The 19,206-nt window shown below is 40.6% G+C and overlaps 1 protein-coding gene across 1 annotated transcript in view; it reads right to left on the bottom strand.

The window, feature by feature from the left end:
• The window catches only part of BARX2 (BARX homeobox 2), a 95,618-nt gene that overhangs the window by 22,337 nt on the left and 54,075 nt on the right, over positions 1-19,206 (bottom strand). The window lies entirely within an intron of this gene.

Consider the following 19,206-nt stretch of genomic DNA (forward strand, 5'->3'; position numbering starts at 1 on the left):
CTAACAGATCCATGAGGAACCGCTCATGATTATTAGCCATTAGAAAAATGCAAGTCAAAACTACAATGAGATTCCATCTCACTCCAACAAGGCTGGCATTAATCCAAAAAACACAAAATAATAAATGTTGGAGAGGTTGTGGAGAGACTGGAAAACATACACTGCTGGTGGGAATGTAAAATGGTACAACCACTTTGGAAATTGATTTGGCACTTCCTTATAAAGCCAGAAATAGAACTACCATAGGATCCAGCAATCCCACTCCTTGGAATATATCCTAGAGAAATAAGAGCCTTTACACCAACAAATACATGCATACCTATGTTCACTGCAGCACTGTTTTCAATAGCAAAAAGATAGAAACAACCAAGGTGTCCATCAACAGATGAATGGATAAACAAATTATGGTATATCCCCACAATGGAATACTACACAATGATAAAGAATGAAGAATCCATGAAACATCTCATAACATGGAGGAATCCGGAAGGCATTGTGTTGACTGAAATTAGTCACAAAAGAACAAATATTGTATGAGACCATTATTATGAACTCAAGAAAAAGTTTAAACACAGAAGAAAATATTCTTTAATGGTTACAGGGTGGGGAGGGAGAGGGGTATCACTAATTATATAGTAGACAAGAGCTATTTTAAGTGAAGAGAAAGAAACACACAATACAGGGGAGGTCAGCACAACTGGACTAAACCAAAAGCAGTTTCCTGAATACAACCAAACACTTCGAAGACTAGAGTAGCAGGGACAGGGGTCTGAGGACCATGGTTTCAGGGGTCACCTACGTCAATTGGCATAACAAAATGTACTAAGAAAACATTCTGCCTCCCACTTTGGTGAGTGGTGTCTGGGGTCTTAAATGCTAGCAAGCAGCCATCTAAGATGCATCAATTGATCTCAACCCACTTGGAGGAAAGGAGAATGAGGAACACCAAAGATACAAGGTAAATATAAGCCCAAGAGACAAGAGAGGGCTACATAAACCAGAGACTACACATCAGCCTGAGACCGGAAGAACTAGACGGTGCCCAACTATCACTGATGATTACCCTGACAGGGAGCACAACAGAGAATCCCTAATGGAGCAGAACAATGGGATACAAACCTCAAATTCTCATAAAAAGACCAGACTTAATGGTCTGACTGAGACTGGGAGGACCCCAGAGGTCATGGCCCCCAGACCCTCTGTTAGCCCAAGGAATGGAACCATTCCCGAATCCAACTCTTCAGACAGGGAATGGACTGGACTACAAGACAGAAAATGATACTAATAAGGAGTGAGTTTCTTGGCTCAAGTAGACACATGAAACTAAGTGGGCAGCTCCTGTTTGGGGGTGAGATGAGAAGGCAGAGGGATACAGGAGCTGACTGAATGGACACAGGGAATACAGGGTGAAGAGGAGGAGTGTGCTGTCACATTAGGGGGAGAGCAGCTAGGGTTACATAGCAAGGTGTGTATGTTTGTGTATGAGAGACTGACTTGATTTGTAAACTTTCACTTGGCATTGCCATCAAGTTGATTCCGACTCATAGCAACCCTATAGGACAAAGTAGAACTGCCCCATAAGGTTTCCATGGAGTGCCTGGTGGATTCGAACTGGTAACCTTTTGGTTAGCAGCCATAGCTCTTAACCACTACATCATCAGGGTTTCCAAACTTTCACTTAAAACACAATAAATAAAAACAATAATAAAAAAGAAAAAGCTAGAAACAGATTTTTAATATGAAAACTTCCGAGAACTACCTAAAAAAAAAAACCCAAACCCGTTGCCCTCAAGTCAATTCTGACTCATAGAGTTCTTAAAGGACAGAATAGAACTTTTTTTTTATAGGGTTTCCAAAGAGTGCCTGGTGGTTATGAACCACCAACCTTTTGGTTAGCAGCCGTAGCTCTCAGCCACTATACCACAAGGGTTTCCAGGACCGTCTATGGTCTCTATAAAAATATACGCTTGTACCCATGAGTTCCTCCTAGGACGTCACCATACCTTAAATCAAAAAATTTTTTTTTCAGAGCTGGGAGGATGCTTAAAGATGACTTAATTCAACTCCCTTATTTCAGAGACGAGGAAATAGGCCCAGAAAGGGTAAGGGACCTGCCCAAGATGGCATAACCAGCAAAGAGCAGACTCAGGGTCCGGTGCTTTTATTGTATCATGAGCCACATGGATGCGTAATATAGGAGAGGGGGCAAACAGTTTATTTCATGTGCGAACTCAGATCTTCTATTACTGGGTACCTACAGCACCATGTGGAGGAGGACGCTCAGGCTGGGCCTGAGCTTGGCTGAGGAATGATGCTGAGGTTGATTAACAATGTCTGCCATGGCAGGCAAGGGGTGGGGAGTAGTGGTAGCATATGTGCCAGTTATGAGCCATTCCTGCCTTAGGAATTTCAAGGCAAGGGTACTTTTCTGTCCAACATTCTGCTGCGTCTTTAAAGTTCAAGTGAAAAAGCTCTTTCCTTTCGTTACTTGATGGCATCAGTGTAAAATGTCATGATCATTACTTACGTAATACTTGTCTCTTTATATTAAGAGTGGATATCTCGAAGAACTGCTCAAACTCTCATATACTGAGGCCACAAAAGTACCTTTCATTCCAAGATCCTCCTTTGAAATCGGTTGAAAACCAAGGAGACTCAGCGCTGCCCTCTGGGACTCAGCCCATCCCTGAGAGCCCACTACATAGAGGAGGCAAGCATCTGTACCAACCAATACTCAGGTCTGGGCTAAAACCAGCTAACGTCCCAGAAACACCCAAGGACTAGCAGCGTCCTACCTCCTCTCTGGTCCAGCCTTTCTCTTCTTACTAATTCCGTGCACCTGTTTTGGACCCCAGTCACAGTCATTTAACAGACAGTGTCTCTTGTTCTGTGAGTATACTTGCAGCGAGGCCCAGAGCCACATGCTGTTATGGAACAATAAATCACCAAGTGCTACTATTTCCGTTACCCTGCAGCCAACTCTAGCACTTCAGGTCTTGTGTTGTGAATTCTTCTGAATAATTAAAAAAAAATAAAAATCACCTGGGAAAGATATTTTATCGCAAGAAAATTAGGATACCTGAGTCTGTGGTTTTGGATTGCCCAGAACATGTCATGAAATGACACTTCTTGGAAAAATATCTGAAAGCTTCTTACTCAGAGAAAAGTTGTTTCTCATGCCCGTCACTTTGCTCCGTTAATTCTGTCATTTCTAACCAGAGGGACTATCTTCCTTTATTGAGCAGGTTACCTAATAATCTAGAAATGCAGGAGCTTATCAATCTACAAAGTGGCTAGTTACCTGCCTGTAGGGAAGGATTTGAACCACCAGGGTTTGTTGCCTCTTTTTTAAAACAGTTAAACTCTTTTTTTTTTTTTTTGGCCTAATACTGAAAAATATTTTGAAAATGTGGTAATATCTAGTATTGGGAAAGGCATGGGGAAACAGGCAGCCACATACTGTTGGCAGGAGTGTAAAACAGTATAATCTTTTAGAATAACAAACTGAACAGTAGCTATCAAATGAATGGCCAGGCAACAATTCCATAATTGGAGATCTATTTGCCCATGTGCACAAAGACTGAGGTATAAGCATATTCACTGAAGCCTTATTTACAACAGTGCAAAAATGGAAATAACCTACGTATCTACCAATAAGAAAGTGGTTACATCAACTATGGTGCATCCATAGTACAGAATACTACGTCTATCTATTTACACACATATATAAACTATACACACAGCTAAGGCTGTGAGAAGTAGTCAGATTCAGGGTATATTTTACAGTTTGAGCTGGAAGAACTTGTTGAATGTCAGGTCTGAGAAAAAGAAAGCTTCCGTGGGATGCCTGGGTTTTAGACCTTAGCATCCATGGCTTCTGCAGTCGGATTTCTGCTGTCTCTGAATGTAATGCTATACATGCACTGGGCCACCTGGGGCCCTGGAAATAGCTGGGTTATATTACATATATATGTGTCTGTTTCTGGACTCTCTTCTACAGGACTAGCGTACGATCCTGTTCCGGTACCACTCCACCATAATCACTGTAGCTTTTAGAGTTTTGTTAGTTAGTAGAACAAGTCCCCTCTCTCTTTACTCTTTTTCAAAATTTTCTTGGCTATTGTCATTAATTTGTTTCTCCAGTTGCACTTCAGAATCAACTTGTTAGGCTCTAAAAGAGCAAATCCTACTAGAAATTTGATTAGAATTACACTAACCTTATAGATTAATCGGGGGCAGGGAACTCCATTCTTTTGATAATTATATCTGTGGTTATTAAGAAGGCAGGTAATGTATATAACACTAGGTAAGTCTCTGTCTTGTCCAGAGGATCATTGCTACGTGAAGATGTGGACTGATGACAGCTGTCCTGAGACCTGAGACCATTTACATACACTTGTGACATTCAAGCACATTATCACTACTGTGAGGGAGCGATGATTGTGATAAACCAAGGACACTGTTTACACAAACACATTCCACCCATCCCCTGAACCGTTTCCTTGTAGGATGGATAGCTCATAACTGTGTGTACCATATACCTACAACTCTTTCCTGTCAGGTATCTGGAATTTCCGAGGCTCCATTTTTGGGCCAGAAATCCTGAGTCCATGAGTGGGCAGGCAGATGCCACCACACACCACAGGAAGTCTGGGGAGATGTGGACCATTTCAGCCTAAGGACATCTGCAGTCTTGGTGATTCTGAAACCGTCTGTGAGTCCACACAGGTGAACACGCACAGTCCAGGTTGGAGGCAAGAGCCGATCGCCTCCAACTATGGCTGTACTGGAACCTCAGAGCAGTCTCCAAAGAATAGTTTCTGCTTCTACATACCTCCTGTTGGCTCTCCTCAGCTCCTCCCACAGGCCAACCCCCGAACTGACTCTCCACACCCACATTTCTGGTTGACACAAGTAAGGGTCAAAGGTCTGAGTGGATAAGAGTCTCTAAGCCGCCTGCCTGATGGATTGATGTTTCAGGAATGTGTGACCTACATATCTGCGGGAAGCTGCAGAAGGACACAAGCCACCCACACACAGCCATGGGTACAGACGCATTCAGACAACCCAGAAGACAGACGCGATGAAACCACTGGTCTCCACAGCTGAGTTTCCTTGGCAAAAATAATGAATTCATACACGTACCAATTATTTCCAGAGGCTCCTATTTCTACAAATTGACTGGTAGTCCTGGGTAAAGAAAAGAAGAGGGCTTCCCCACTGACTTAGGGAGGGATCTTGGGCAGGTCACCCGAATTTTCTTAGTTTCAATTTCTTCCTCTATAAATAACAGTTCCCCTGCCAAGACTGTGAGGATTAAATGCACAAATATATTTGAAGTGCCCAGTGGACACCTGATTGCTGTTAGTGCCTTTTCCTTTCCTCCCTTCATTTTAGTGGCTGAATGCTCTGTACACTGATCAAAATTAAAGTGGATTGATTTTCTTGACAGGAAAACAGTCCTACTTGTGAGCTATGCCTGTGTATCTACTTATCATTGTGCATTCATATGCAAAGCCAAGACTCAGCAACATCAGACTCTGCTAGTTTCCCTTTATCAAATGGTCATCACAGGCTGGCCTGGGGCTGACAACAGGAGAGCTAAGGGGGACCAGAGGAAGGGCTTATCTGGCCAGACATCCTCATAAAACCACATACACACACACGCACACACAAAAAACCCAAGCTAGTTGCCATTGCATCGATTTCCGATCCACAGCAACCCCATGTGTGTCTGAGTAGAAGTTCATTCCATAGAGTTTTGAAGGCCGTGACCTTTCGGAAGCAGATTGCCAGGCCTTTCTTCCAAGGTACCTCTGGCTGAGTTCAAACCACTAACCTTTCAATTAGTGGGCCCGCACTTAACCGTTTGCACCGCCCAAGGACAAGACTGAGAAATAATGCCTTGGGTTTTGCAGACCTGTATCAAAGATTTCACAGCCCAGTCCGAGAGCCCTGATGCACACTCCTTCTCTAGAGGTTAGTCACAGGAAAGGGACAATGGAACTGGTGGGACACAAGGCAGAGTGGAAGGGAATTTCTAAAAACTGACAGAGGGTGATTAAAATTCATTTGCCCTGCCTTATGCTGAAAGTTAGCTGGGAAATGCTGAGGGTAACTGGGCATTAAAGTTCAATGACTATGTGTTTCCATGATAATCTGTATGCTTGGGAAAGAGGGGACCCAGGGAGGAACAAAAATACAAAAAGGCTCTTCGTGTCCTTTGACTCTGTGATACACTAAGCTGCTAGCCTAGCAAGGATTAATGGAATAGATGTTTCTTTACAGGTTATGGCTTTATGTGACTAAGTAAAAGGAAAAATGTTTCAAGAGGCCAATTCAAGGACTGACAAAATGTCTTAGTCATTAACTACCTCATTAAAAAAAGAACATTCTCATGGGTTACGTGTAAATGAATCAGAAACATATGACCAAAGTTAATGCAAAATCCACCCAAGGCTGCCATGGTGTAGACTCTGGAATACCCATCTAGTTAAATAAAAACTGAAGAAGGCTCACAAAGGTATATAAAAATAAAGGGTAAAGGGATACAGTGGGGAGAAACTACTTGGGGATTTGGAAAAAGGAAGTAAGTTCGGAAAACAAGCATACAGTATCATGGCAACCCCAGTAGGCTGACTACATGCTGCCATCTTTTCAGATTTTTGTTTTTTTTAATTTTTATTGAGCTTTAAGTGAAAGTTGACAAATCAAGTCACTCTCTCATACAAAACCTTATATACACCTTGCTATGTACTCCTAATTGCTCTCCCCCTAATGAGACAGCACACTCCTTCTCTCCACCCTCTATTATCCTGTCCATTCAGCTTCTGACCCCCTGCCTTCTCATCTCCCTTCAGACAGGAGATGCCAACATAGTCTCATGTCTCTACTTGATCCAAGAAGCTCATTCTTTGCCAGTATCATTGTCTATCCCATAGTCCAGTCTAATCCCTGTCTGAAGAGTTGGCTTTGGGAAGGGTTCCTGTCTTGGGCTAACAGAAGGTCTGGGACCATGACCTCCGGGGTCCTTCTAGTCTCAGTCAGACCATTAAGTCTGGTCTTTTTATAACAATTTGAGGTCTGTATCCCACTGCTCTCCTGCTCCTTCAGGGGTTCTCTGTTGCGTTCCCTGTCAGAAAAGTTATAGGTTGTAGCCAGGCACCATTTAATTCTTCTGGTCTCAGGCTGATGTAGTCTCTGGTTTATGTGGCCCTTTCTGTCTCTTGGGCTTATAATAACCTTGTGTCTTTGGTGTTCTTCATTCTCCTTTGAGCCAGGTGGGTTGAGACCAACTGACACATCTAGATGGCCGCTTGCTAGCATTTAACACCCCAGACACCACACTCCAAAGTGGGATAGAATATTTTCTTAATAGATTTTATTATGTCAATTGATCTAGATGTCCCCTGAAACCATGGTCCCCAAACCCCCAGCTCTGCTACGCTGGCCTTCGAAGTGTTCAGTTTATTCAGGAAACTTCTTTGCTTTTGGTTTAGTCCAGTTGTGCTGACCTCTCCTGTATTGTGTGTTGTCTTTCACTTCACCTGAAATAGTTCTTAGCTACTATCTAATTAGGGAATACGCCTCTCCCTCCCTCCCCACTCTCGCAACCATCAAAGAATAGTTTCTTCTCTGTTCAAATTATTTCTCGAGTTTTTATAATAGTGCTCTTATGCAATATTTGTCCTTTTGCAACTGACTAATTTCACTCAGCATAATGCCTTCCAGATCCCTCCACATGATGAAATGTTTCATGGATTCATCATTGTTCTTTATCAATATGTAGTATAACATTGTGTGAATATACCATAATTTATTTATCCATCCATCTGTTGATGGGCACGTTGGTTGCTTCCATTTCTTTGCTATTGTAAACAGTGCTGCAACGAACATAGGTGTGCATATATCTGTTCATGTAAAGGCTCTTATTTCTCTAGGATATTTCCCAAGGAGTGGGATTGCTGGATCCTATGGTAGTTGTATTTCTAGCTTTTTAAGGAAGTGCCAAATTGATTTCTAAAGCGGTTGTACAATTTTACATTCCCACCAGCAGTGTATAAGTGTTCCAGTCTCTCCACAACCTCTCCAACATTTATTACTTTGTGTTGTTTGGATTAATGCCAGCCTTGCTGGAGTAAGATGGAATCTCATTGTAGTTTTGACTTGTGTTTCTCTAATGGCTGATGATTGTATTTCCTCATGTATCCATTAGCCGCCTGAATGTCTTCTTTGGCAAAGTGCCTGTTCATATCCTTTGCCCATTTTTAAATTCGGTTATTTGTCTTCTTATTGTTGAGTTTTTGCAGTATCATGTAGATTGTAGAGATCAGACGCTGATTAAGAAATGTCATAGCTAAAAACTTTTTCCCAGTCTGTAGGTAATCTTTTTACTCTTTTGGTGAAGTCTTTGGGTAAGCATAGGTGTTTGATTGTTAGGAGATCCCAGTTATCTAGTTTCTCTTCTGCATTGTTGGTAATGTTTTGTATACTGTTTATGCCATGTATTAGGGCTCCTATCGTTGTTGCTATGATCTTTATAGTTTTAGATTTTATATTTAGGTCTTCGATCCATTTTGAGTTAGTTTTTGTGCATGGTGTGAGGTATGGGTCTTGTTTCATTTTTTTGCAGATGGATAACCAGTTATGTCAGCATGATTTGCTAAAAAGATTGTCTTTTCCCCACTTAACTGACTTTGGGCCTTTGTCAAATATCAGCTGCTCATACGTGGATGGATTTATGTCCAGATTCTCAATTCTGTACCATTGGTCTATGTATCTGTTGTTGTACCAGTACAGGCTGTTTTGACTACTGTGGCAGTATAAAAGGTTCTAAAATCTGGTAGAGCAAAGCCTCCCATTTTGTTCTTCTTTTTCAGTAATGCTTTACTTATCTGGGGTCTCTTTCCCTTCCAGGTGAAGTTGGTGATTTGTTTCTCCATCTCATTAAAAAATGTTGGAATTTGGATGGGAATTGCATTGTATCTACAGATCACTTTTGGTAGAACAGACATTTTCACAACATTAAGTCTTCCTATCCATGAGCAAGGTATGTTTCTCCACTTAACGTAGGTCTCTTTTGGTTTCTTGCAGTAGTGTCTTGTAGTTTTCTTTGTATAGGTCTTTTACGTCTCTGGTAAGATTTATTCCTAAGTATTTTACCTTCTTGGGGGCTACTGTGAATGGTATTGATTTGGTGATTTCCTCTTCGATGTTGCTTTTGTTGGTGTAGAGGAATCCAACTGATTTTTGTATGTTTATCTTTTATCCTGATACCCTGCTGAACTCATTTATCAGTTTCAGTAGTTTTCTTGAGGATTCCTTAGGGTTTTCTGTGTATAAGATCATGTCATCTGCAAACAGAGATACTTTTACTTCTTCCTTACCAATCTGGATGCCCTTTATTTCTTTATCTAGCCTAATTGCTCTGGCTAGGACCTCCAGCACAACATTGAGTAAGAGTGGTGATAAAGAGCATCCTTGTCTGGTTCTCAATCCCAAGGGGAATGCTTTCAGACTCTCTCCATTTAGGATGATGTTGGCTGTTGGCTTTGTATAAATGCCCTTTATGATGTTGAGGAATTTTTCTTCTATTCCTATTTTGCTAACATTTTTTCTCATGAATGGATGTTGAACTTTGTCATATGCCTTCTCTCCGTCAATTTATAAGATCATGTGATTCTTGTCTTTTGTTTTATTTATACGATGGATTACATTGATTGTTTTTCTAATGCTAAACCATCCCTGCATACCTGGTACGAATCCAACTTGGTCATGGTGAATTATTTTTTTCATATGTTGTTAAATTCTATTGGCTAGAATTTTGTTGAGGATTTTTGCATCTAAGTTCATGAGGGATATAGGTCTGTAATTTTCTTTTTTTGTGGCGCTTTACCTGGTTTTGGTATCAGGGATATGCTGGCTTCATAGAATGAGTCTGCTAGTATTACATTCTTTCCTATGCTCTGAAATACTTTTAGTAGTAGTGGTGTTAAATTTGGTAGAATTCTGCAGTGAAACCGTCTGGGCCAGGGCTTTTTTTTGCTGGGAGTTTTTTAATTACCTTTTCAATCTCTTCTTTTGTTATGGGTATAATTAGTTGTTCTAGCTCTCTTTGTATTAGTTTAGGTAGGTAGCATGTTTCTAGAAATTCACCCATTTCTTCTAGGTTTTCAAATTTGTTAGCATACAGATTTTCATAGTAATCTGATATGATTCTTTTAATTTCAGTTGAGTCTGTTGTGATATCGCCCATGTCATTTCTTATTAGGGTTATCGGCTTCTTCTCCTGTTTTTGTTTTGTCAGTTTGGGCAATGGTTTATCAATTTTATTAATTTTTTCAAAGAACCAGCTTCAGGTCTTAACTCTTTCAATTGTTTTTCTGTTCTCTATCTCATTTAATTCTGCTCTAACTTTTATTATTTGCTTTCTTCTGGTGCCTGAAGTTTTCTTCTGTTGTTCTCTATTTGTTCAAATTATAGGGATAATTTGTTGGTTTTGGCCCTTTTTTCTTTTTGTATGTATGCATTTTTTTTTTAATATAAATTGACCTCTGAGCACTGCTTTCGCTGTGTCTCAAAGGTTCTGATAGGAAGTGTTTCATTCTCATTGGATTCTATGGATTTCTTTATTCCACCCTTAATGTCCTATAATCAACTTGTTTTTGAGCAGGGTATTGTTCGGTTTTCAAGTGTTTGATTTCTTTTCCTTGCTTTTTCTATTATTGATTTCTACTTTTATGGACTTATGGTTAGAGAAGGTGCTTTGTAATATTCCAATGTTTTGGATTCTGCTAAGGCTTGCTTTATGACCTGATATGTGGTCTATTCTAAAGAATGTTCCCTGTGTGTTAGAAAAGAAAGTATACTTGGAGGCTGTTGGATGGAGTGTTCTGTATATATCTATGAGGTCAAGTCGGTTGATGGTGGCATTTAGATCTTCTGTGTCTTTATTGAGCTTCTTTCTGGATGTCCTGTCCTTCAACTAAAGTGGTGTGTTGAAGTCTCCTGCTTTAATCGTGGAGCTGTGTATCTCACTTTTCAGTGCTTTTAAAAGTTTGTGTTATGTATCTTGCAGCCCTGTCACTGGGTAGATAAATATTTAATATGGTTCCATCTCTTTGGTATATTGTCTCTAGAGTCATCATATAGTGTCCTTCCTTATCCTCTGTGGTGGATTTAACTTTAAAGTCTATTTTGTCAGAAATTAATATTGCCACTCCTGCTCTTTTTTGATTGTTGTTTACTTGATATATTTTTTCCATCCTTTGCGTTTTAGTTTGTTTGTGTCTCTAAGTCTAAGGTGTGTCTCTTGTAGGCAGCATATAGATGGATTGTGTTTTTTTAATCCATTCTGCCATTCTCTGTCCCTTTATTGGTGCATTTAGTCCATTCACATTTGGCCTAATTATGGATAGGTATGAATTTAGTGCCATCATCTTGATGTCTTTTTTTGTGTGTTGTTGACGGTTTCTTTTTCCCACTTAATTTTCTGTGCTGAGTAGCTTATGTTTATAAAATTTCTTTTCCTCTTATTTGTTGTTGTTGATTTTATTTTTCCTGAGTCTTTATTTTTTTCTTGTATTTTATTTTGATGAGTAGGATTGTTAGTCTCCTTTGTGGTTACCTTAATATTTACCCCTATTTTTCTAAGTTTAAACCACTCTTTGATTTCTTTATATGGCCTTGACTTCCTCACCATATGAAAGATCTATGACTACACATTTCTTAGTCCCTCTTTATTGTTTTAATGTTGTCTTCTTTTACATAAGACATCCCTGTTTCCCTGTTTTGAGTGTTTTTTTATCTGGATTTATTTTTGCGATTTCCCTATCTGGGTTGCCTTCTGGTTGCTCTATCCTGTGTTCTAGTCTTGGGCTGATATCTAATATTATTGATTTTCTAACCAAAGAACTCCTTTTAGTATTTCTTGTAGTTTTGGTTTGGTTTTCACAAATTCCCTAAATTTCTGTTTATCTGGAAATGTCCTAATTTTGCCTTTATATTTGAGAGACAGTTTTGCTGGATATATGATTCTTGGCTGGCAATTTTTTTTCTTCAATGCTTTATATAAGTCATCCCATTGCCTTTTTCCCTGCATGGTTTCTGCCGAGTACTCCGAGCTTATTCTTATTGACTCTCCTTTGTAGGTGAGTTTTCATTTATCCCTAGCCACTCTTAAAATTCTCTGTCTTTGGTTTTGGCAAGTTTGATTATGTCTTGCTGACTTTCTTTTGGGATCTACCTTGTGTGGGGTTTGATGAGCATCTTGGATAGATATCTTCTCATCTTTCACAATATCAGGGAAGTTTTTTGCCAACAAATCTTCAACAATTCTCTCCCTACTTGCTGTTATCCCTCCCTGTTCTGGTACTCCAATCACTCATAGGTTATTTCTCTTGATAGAGTCCCACTTGATTCTTAGGGTTTCTTCATTTTTTTTTAATTCTTTTACTTGATTTTTCTTCAAATATATTGGTGCCATGTGTTTTATCTTCAGTCTCACTAATTCTGCCTTTCACTTCCTCAGCTCTGCTCCTCTGACTTTCTATTGAGTTATCTAATTGTGTAATTTTATTGTTAGTCTTCCAGATTTCTGATTGCTGTCTCTCTATGGATTCTTGCACCCAATTAAATTTTTCATTATGTTCTTGAATAACCTTTTCAATTTCTTCAGCTGCTTTATCGGTATGTTCCTTGTCTTGTTCTGCATATTGCCTGATCTCCTTCCTAATCTTGTTCCTGATATCTTGAAGAGTTCTGTATAGTCATCCTTTGTATTCTGCATCTGGTAATTCCAGGAAGCCACCTTCATCCAAAAAATCCCTTGATTCCCTGTTTTGAGAGCTTGTTGATGCGATATGGTCTGCTTCTGTATGTAACTTGATACTGACTGTTGTCTCCAAGCCATTCATAAGTTATTGTATTAGTTTATTTTATGTTTGCTTACTGTATCCTACCAGATGGCTAGAGCTGTTACCCGGCATATGAGCCAAGGAGTCTATTCACTTTTCTTTTATGGATTCAGCCATGTGTCCAGGTAGTTGGTCATCAAGTGCATGATACAGGCTCTGTCCTACAGTCTTAGGGGGGCAGGGGTGATTGGTGTAGGTACTGGTATCTGGTTGCAGCAGGGGGTCACGCTCTGAACAAGGCAGGGGAATGACAACCATCCCCCAAGTGTCTGTGAGGAAAGCACGTCCCTGTTCCCTAGAGCGCACAGGTGGGTGGGTTCTGCAGACAGATCACGGGCACCCAGTGCTTTTGGTTGTAAGGACTGGGAGGTACCACTTATCCTTGGACCCCTATCAGCGGTGGCTAGGTTACATGGATGGAGCCACCAGTCCTTAGGCCCTTGATGTGGGTAGGTAAGGACCCTGTTTAGTAGGCAAAGCGGTGTCAAACATCAAACACCCACCTCTCTACCGCACAGCTGAAACTGTTGCAGTCTGCCAATGATGGCGTATTCTCCTGCAATAAGCCCACATAGGTCCATGCAGGCAGGAAAGGTATTCAAAGTCCACGGATCTTTTATGCCTGGACAGAAGTCGCTTCTGTCTGGAGCTATGCAGCTTGGTGGAGCTGGCAGATTATCTCTTCCCCAATTGTGAATTTATTCCTTCTCCAGGGCCAGGAGAATGGCTCAGAATGCTCCACAGGACCTATCGCAGGCCCAGGGAAATTGACAGCCACTGAAGCCGGCTTAGGGGCTGGGGGCACGGTAAAATATTCACAAGTACTTAGCTTTTGCCAGGAGTGCCGTTCTTCTCTGGTTCCAGAGGTGTGAGTATGTTGTGCAGCTTGCTGTCTCTCTCTGGGGAAACTGGGTCTGGAATGCTACCACCAGCCCCACCACAGTCATTCCCGGGAATGGTGCCTGAGGGTTCCCAGTAATTCAGGTCTGGCAACTCCTCCCTGCTTCTGAACTGTCTCTTCCTCCCCCTGCCACTCAGTCCATTTTCTAACTTTGCCTTTGATGTTCAGGGCTCCTAGCTTGTCATAAATATAATCGTTTCACTTGTTTTTTCAGGTCTTTGTTGTAAGAGGGACCACCGGAATCGTATGACTACTCCGCCATCTTGGCCCCACCTGTCAAATTCTTTATTTTGCAAAGAGACAAGCTCAATCTTACCACATTCAACCTGCAATGTCATGAAAATTGTAGACACCCACAAAAACGCTGGGCTGGGCTGGGAGCTAAGTAAGGTCAATTGAACCGCCCCTGCATATAGGTTTATGGACCACGCCATCCTGTCTAAAATTTCATGCCACCCTAGTGTGCTCATCATCCACCCTCTAGCCTTCACTACTTCACTACTTGCCCTTATTTAATTCAAACCTTGCATTAAAAGTTCATTTGTTTTACCCATCTATCTTCCTCCCTATGTTGGAAACTTCTTTGAGACAAAATCCATGTGTATCTTTCTGGTGCCTTAGTTAACTTATTTTACCTGGAACTAGATGACTAGGGCTTAAGGGTTGGTTCTGACACCTTTTGTTTCTATGACCTTGGCCAAGTCATCTAATACTTCCAAGCTTCTGTTTTCTCTTCCACAAAATGGCAATAATAATACTTTTCCAAACAACTGACTGGAGGGTAACATTAGATAAGAAGCACAGAAAAATATTTTTCAGCAATAAAGAACTATATATAAAAAAGGGCACTATTTTTTTCAAACACCCAATTTAGCAGACCCTAAAAAAAAAAAAAAAACAAAACAGATTTTTCGTACTTTACAGATGTCTCTATTCACTAAGAAGCTACAACAGTGCTTTCATGTGCTCATCTAACCAAACCCTCCCCTTTCCCAATATATTGTACTTCATAATTTCAAGCATTCACAGGGACTGAGTCCACACAAATCTTACTAGAAGGCATCCTTGTTCACTCACGATCATCGGTGAACTCTTACTGAATGCTACTCAGCCCTGTGCTAACAACTGCTAAAGACAGGAAGAGAAACCATTTCTGATCTCTCCCTTTAGGAATCTAATTATCTAATTGGGGAAATGAGACATTAAAATAAAAAGCAAATCAGATGAAACAGGATCCATGCCTCAAACCATACATGAAAACAACATGCAAACTAAAACCATAAAATCTTAGAAGAAAAAGCAAGGGCAATGCTGTCAAGGCCTAGCTTTTAACACAATGGATTACCTAATATAATAACAAAAGCATAAACAGCCAAGAACAAAATAAATAAGTGGGGCCTCATAAAAATTTAGAACTTTTGTTCATGAAAAGACTTTACCAAAAACAGTGAAAAGACAAGCTCCTGACTGGAAGAATGTCTTTGGAAATCATGTATCTGACGAGAATCTAATAACCAAAACATATACAAAACTTTGACAAATTAACAAAAGGCAAATAATCCAATCATAAAATGAGCAAAGGACTTGAACAGGCATTTCACCAAAGAGGACATTCAAATGGCCACCAAACACGTGAAAAGATACTCAGCATCATTAGCCATCAGAGATGCAAATCAAAACCACAATGAGATGCCATTTCACTCCCACTAGGATGTGCTCTGGTGGTGCAGTGGTTAAGTGCTCAGCTGTTAACTGAAAGGTCAGCAGTTCGACTCCACCTGCCTTTCCACGGGAGAAAGATGTGGCAGTCTGATTCCATAGATTACAGCCTTGGAAATCCTATGGGGCAGTTCTACTCTGTTCTATGGGGTTGCTATAAGTTGCAATTGACTCAGCGACCCAACACAACAAAAACAGAATGGCTAAGATAAAAAAAAATAATGAATATTGGCGAGGATGTGGGGAAATTGGAACCCATACCCATTGCTGGTGTGGAAAACAGTGTGGTGGTTGCTCAGTAAACTAGAAACAGAACTACCATATGACCCAGCAATTCCACTTCTAGGTGTACACCCAAAAGACTTGAAAGTAGAGACTCAAAAACCAATGTTCATTGCAGCCCTATTGATAACAGCTAAAAGGTGGAAAACAACCTAAATGCCCATCAACAGACAAATGGATAAATGAAATGTGGTACATACATACAATGGAATACTGCTCAGCCAGTAAGAGAAACGAAGTCTTGACACATGCTACAAAATGGATGGAGCTGGAAGATATTATGCTGAGTGAAATAAATCAATCATAAAAGGACAAATACTGTATGACCTCACTTATATAAAAAGACAAGAAAAAGCAAATGTATTTTTTTTTATAGGGAACAAAGTTTATTAGTGGTTACCAGGGGCGGGGGGCGGGGAAGGGAGGAATATCTTGTTGATTAAGGGTAGGGTTGCACAGCCAACTATTGTAATTGCTGTCAATAAGTTATACACCTGTAAAAAGTTGAATCGGCAAAAGTTGTGTGAGAGATGTGTTTACAACAAGGACAAAAAAAAAAGTAGCTGCTGAGGATGCTTACGTACAACAAAAAACCTCATGGGATTTGGTTTCTTGGTTTGGAGGTTTAGAGTCCTGGTTTTATAAGGCATCCCAGTTAATTGGCCTAATAACATGTTTAGTGCTTCTGTTCTACCTCCTAGCTTGATGGGGTGCCTAGGGTCTTAAAACATTACAAGCAGCTATCCAAGGTACAACACTTGGTTTCTATTCGCCTGGAATAACAGAGGAAGAAGCAGTGTCAGGAATAGGAGGAGGATATGGAATGTGTGGCTAACTGCCTCCATGAACAATTGCCTCCTTTGCCATAAGATGAGAAGAAACGGATGGTGTCTGGCTACCATTACTGAACATTTTAATCAAAGGTTCCATAGACGAATCCTGACCACAAGGGAGGAAATGCAGAACAGAATTTTAAATTTTCATGGTCTCCAGACTTTCTGGAGCCAAGGGGGCTGGATGAGTCCCTGAAACTACTGCCCTGACATAATCTTTAAACCTTAAACCAAAAATATCCCCTAAAGTCTTCTTAAAACCAAACAATGATTTAGCTTAACTAGTAAAATATGTCTGCCTTGAGGGTTGTGCCCTTTTAAGAACTATCTACATGGGGTCAAACTGACAAGAGCAACTCGAAAGATGAGGTAAGAAACTTACAGGGCAGTGAATTTATGTTAATGGGAGAGGAGCAACTCAGAAAAGGAGGGTGAGAATGATTGCAGAACTCACAGAATGTAATCAATGTCACTGAATTGCACATGTAGAAACAGTTGAATTGGTGTAGAAAAATTAAAATTTTTCGTGAACAAAATTTTTAAAAAAAGGTAAATAAGAATACAAAGAGGCATGTGGTAGGTGCTGAGTGGCATAGGGACTGAGATTCGGGAGAGACTGGTGTGTTCTACAGAGTAAAGAGCCCAGTGATGCAGTGAGTAGTAAACTGAGGAGAAGCTGGATTATGAGGGAAAAGTGAGGTAACGGACTCCAGAGGATTATCAAGGAAGAGCCCACAGGATCTGATGGGGGAAGAGAAGCAGATACATAAGGAACAGTAAGAGACTCGAGTGGTAACTGCTGGAATTGGGGCACTGCTGACAGAAATAGGAAGTCTGAGGTATGGGGGTGAGAGGAGAGACGAGTCTTAGAGGGACTTCTTCAGTTTGTGGTAACAATCAGACACCCAAGTGACAATATGCAGAGGTGGGAAAAGCCACACCCTGGTGCTTCCCAGAAGGACTCTGAGCTGTGTAAGAGACAGAGTTAAAGGTTGCAAGTGGAATTCATCTCCAAAGAAGAAAGACTTAAGAAGAGAGGGCGAAGAACCGGACCTTCGGGTCCATCTTCATCAAAGGGGCTAGAAAAGGAAGTAGAACCAGTAAAGGAAACAGAAGTTGTAGTCTAAAAAGCAGTAGGACAAGTAAGAAAGAACAGGGTCAAGGAAAATGGCAAAAGAGAATTTCAAGAATGAAAAACTTTCAAAAAGCTTCCCGTTGCCGTTGAATCAATTCCACACAGCAACACTATAGGACAGAGCAGAACTGCCCCATAGAGTTTCCAAGAAGCCCCTGGTGGATTCGAGCTGCCGACCTTGTTTAGTTAGCAGACGTAGCTCTCAACCACTATGCCACCAGGGTTTCCTCACTAGCAAATCTTTTGACATAGTTTTGAAACTTTCCCCTTCTCTGATACTCCCCGACTTATATTCACGGTACAGTAATTTCCACCAGGCGGGCTGGGAAAGTGTGCACGACATCAGAGCACTGGACAGTTTCCAGAAAAAGCCATGGGAGGTTCCCTTTCTGCAAATGGTCCCACGGGCCCACAGGCAAGCTCCTTATTACTCAGAAGGAGATAAAAAAAAGATACACCCTGCCAAATTCAGAACACAGGATGCCAAGTGTAATTTTAAAAAATTCAGTCTAATTCCATTCTTCTCCCTACACATTCTAATCCTGGTTTAAATATATTCCCTGTGGCTTAGCTTTTGTTGCGAAGAATTAGAAACAAAGTGAAGACAAAATAGAATAAAAATTAAACTCAACAAATTATGGAATACTTGTTTAGACACCCTGCCAAGACCTGGAATAAAACAGTGCACAAGACACACCTGGTCCTTGCCCTCATGGAGTTTATGGTCTAGCCTAGATGACAGACTGTTAAAAAAGTAGTTCAGGGGGCTATAAAGAGCATTCAGAAAGAGGATTTAACTAAGTACAGGCAGTCAGGATTCCCTCAAAGGGTGTCATTTAAACTAAGATTTGAAGGAGGAGGTTATCCGAGCCTCCCCTTGGAGACAAAAAGAAGCACATTGAAAAAGAACAAGTGAAAGTTTAAGATATGTCAGGGTCCAAAAAACCCATTGCCACTGAGTCCAACTCATGGCAACCCTTTGGGACAGAGCAGAACTGCCCGATAGGGTTTTCCAAGAACCTTTTGCTTAGCAACCACAGCACTTAACCAGTGTGCCACCAGGGCTCCTATTCCAGGGTGAAAGTATATAAATTCACCAAATGCTATCAAAAAATAATAATAATAAAATAACAAGAGTAGAGGAAAAGGCATTTGACCTTACTGAAGAATACTTAAAGAAGAACTTCTGATATTGAAATTGGTTTTGCTGTGTGGTAAGTATTCTCCGTTGGAACATCATGACAAGTCAATAAATTGGAGCACTCTCAAACTTTCAATACAAGGTTTGAATTAAAACTTTGGAGGAATCCACCCACCCAAAGAGAGGAGGAAAGAGAAGATCTGCTTTTGGTGGAATGTTTTTGTTTCATAGAATGAAAGAGTTCCTCTCCTTTTCTCTTTTACTCAAGCCACTATGATCAA

The sequence above is a fragment of the Loxodonta africana genome, chromosome 15, assembly GCF_030014295.1.
Source record: "Loxodonta africana isolate mLoxAfr1 chromosome 15, mLoxAfr1.hap2, whole genome shotgun sequence".
Taxonomy (NCBI): domain Eukaryota; kingdom Metazoa; phylum Chordata; class Mammalia; order Proboscidea; family Elephantidae; genus Loxodonta; species Loxodonta africana.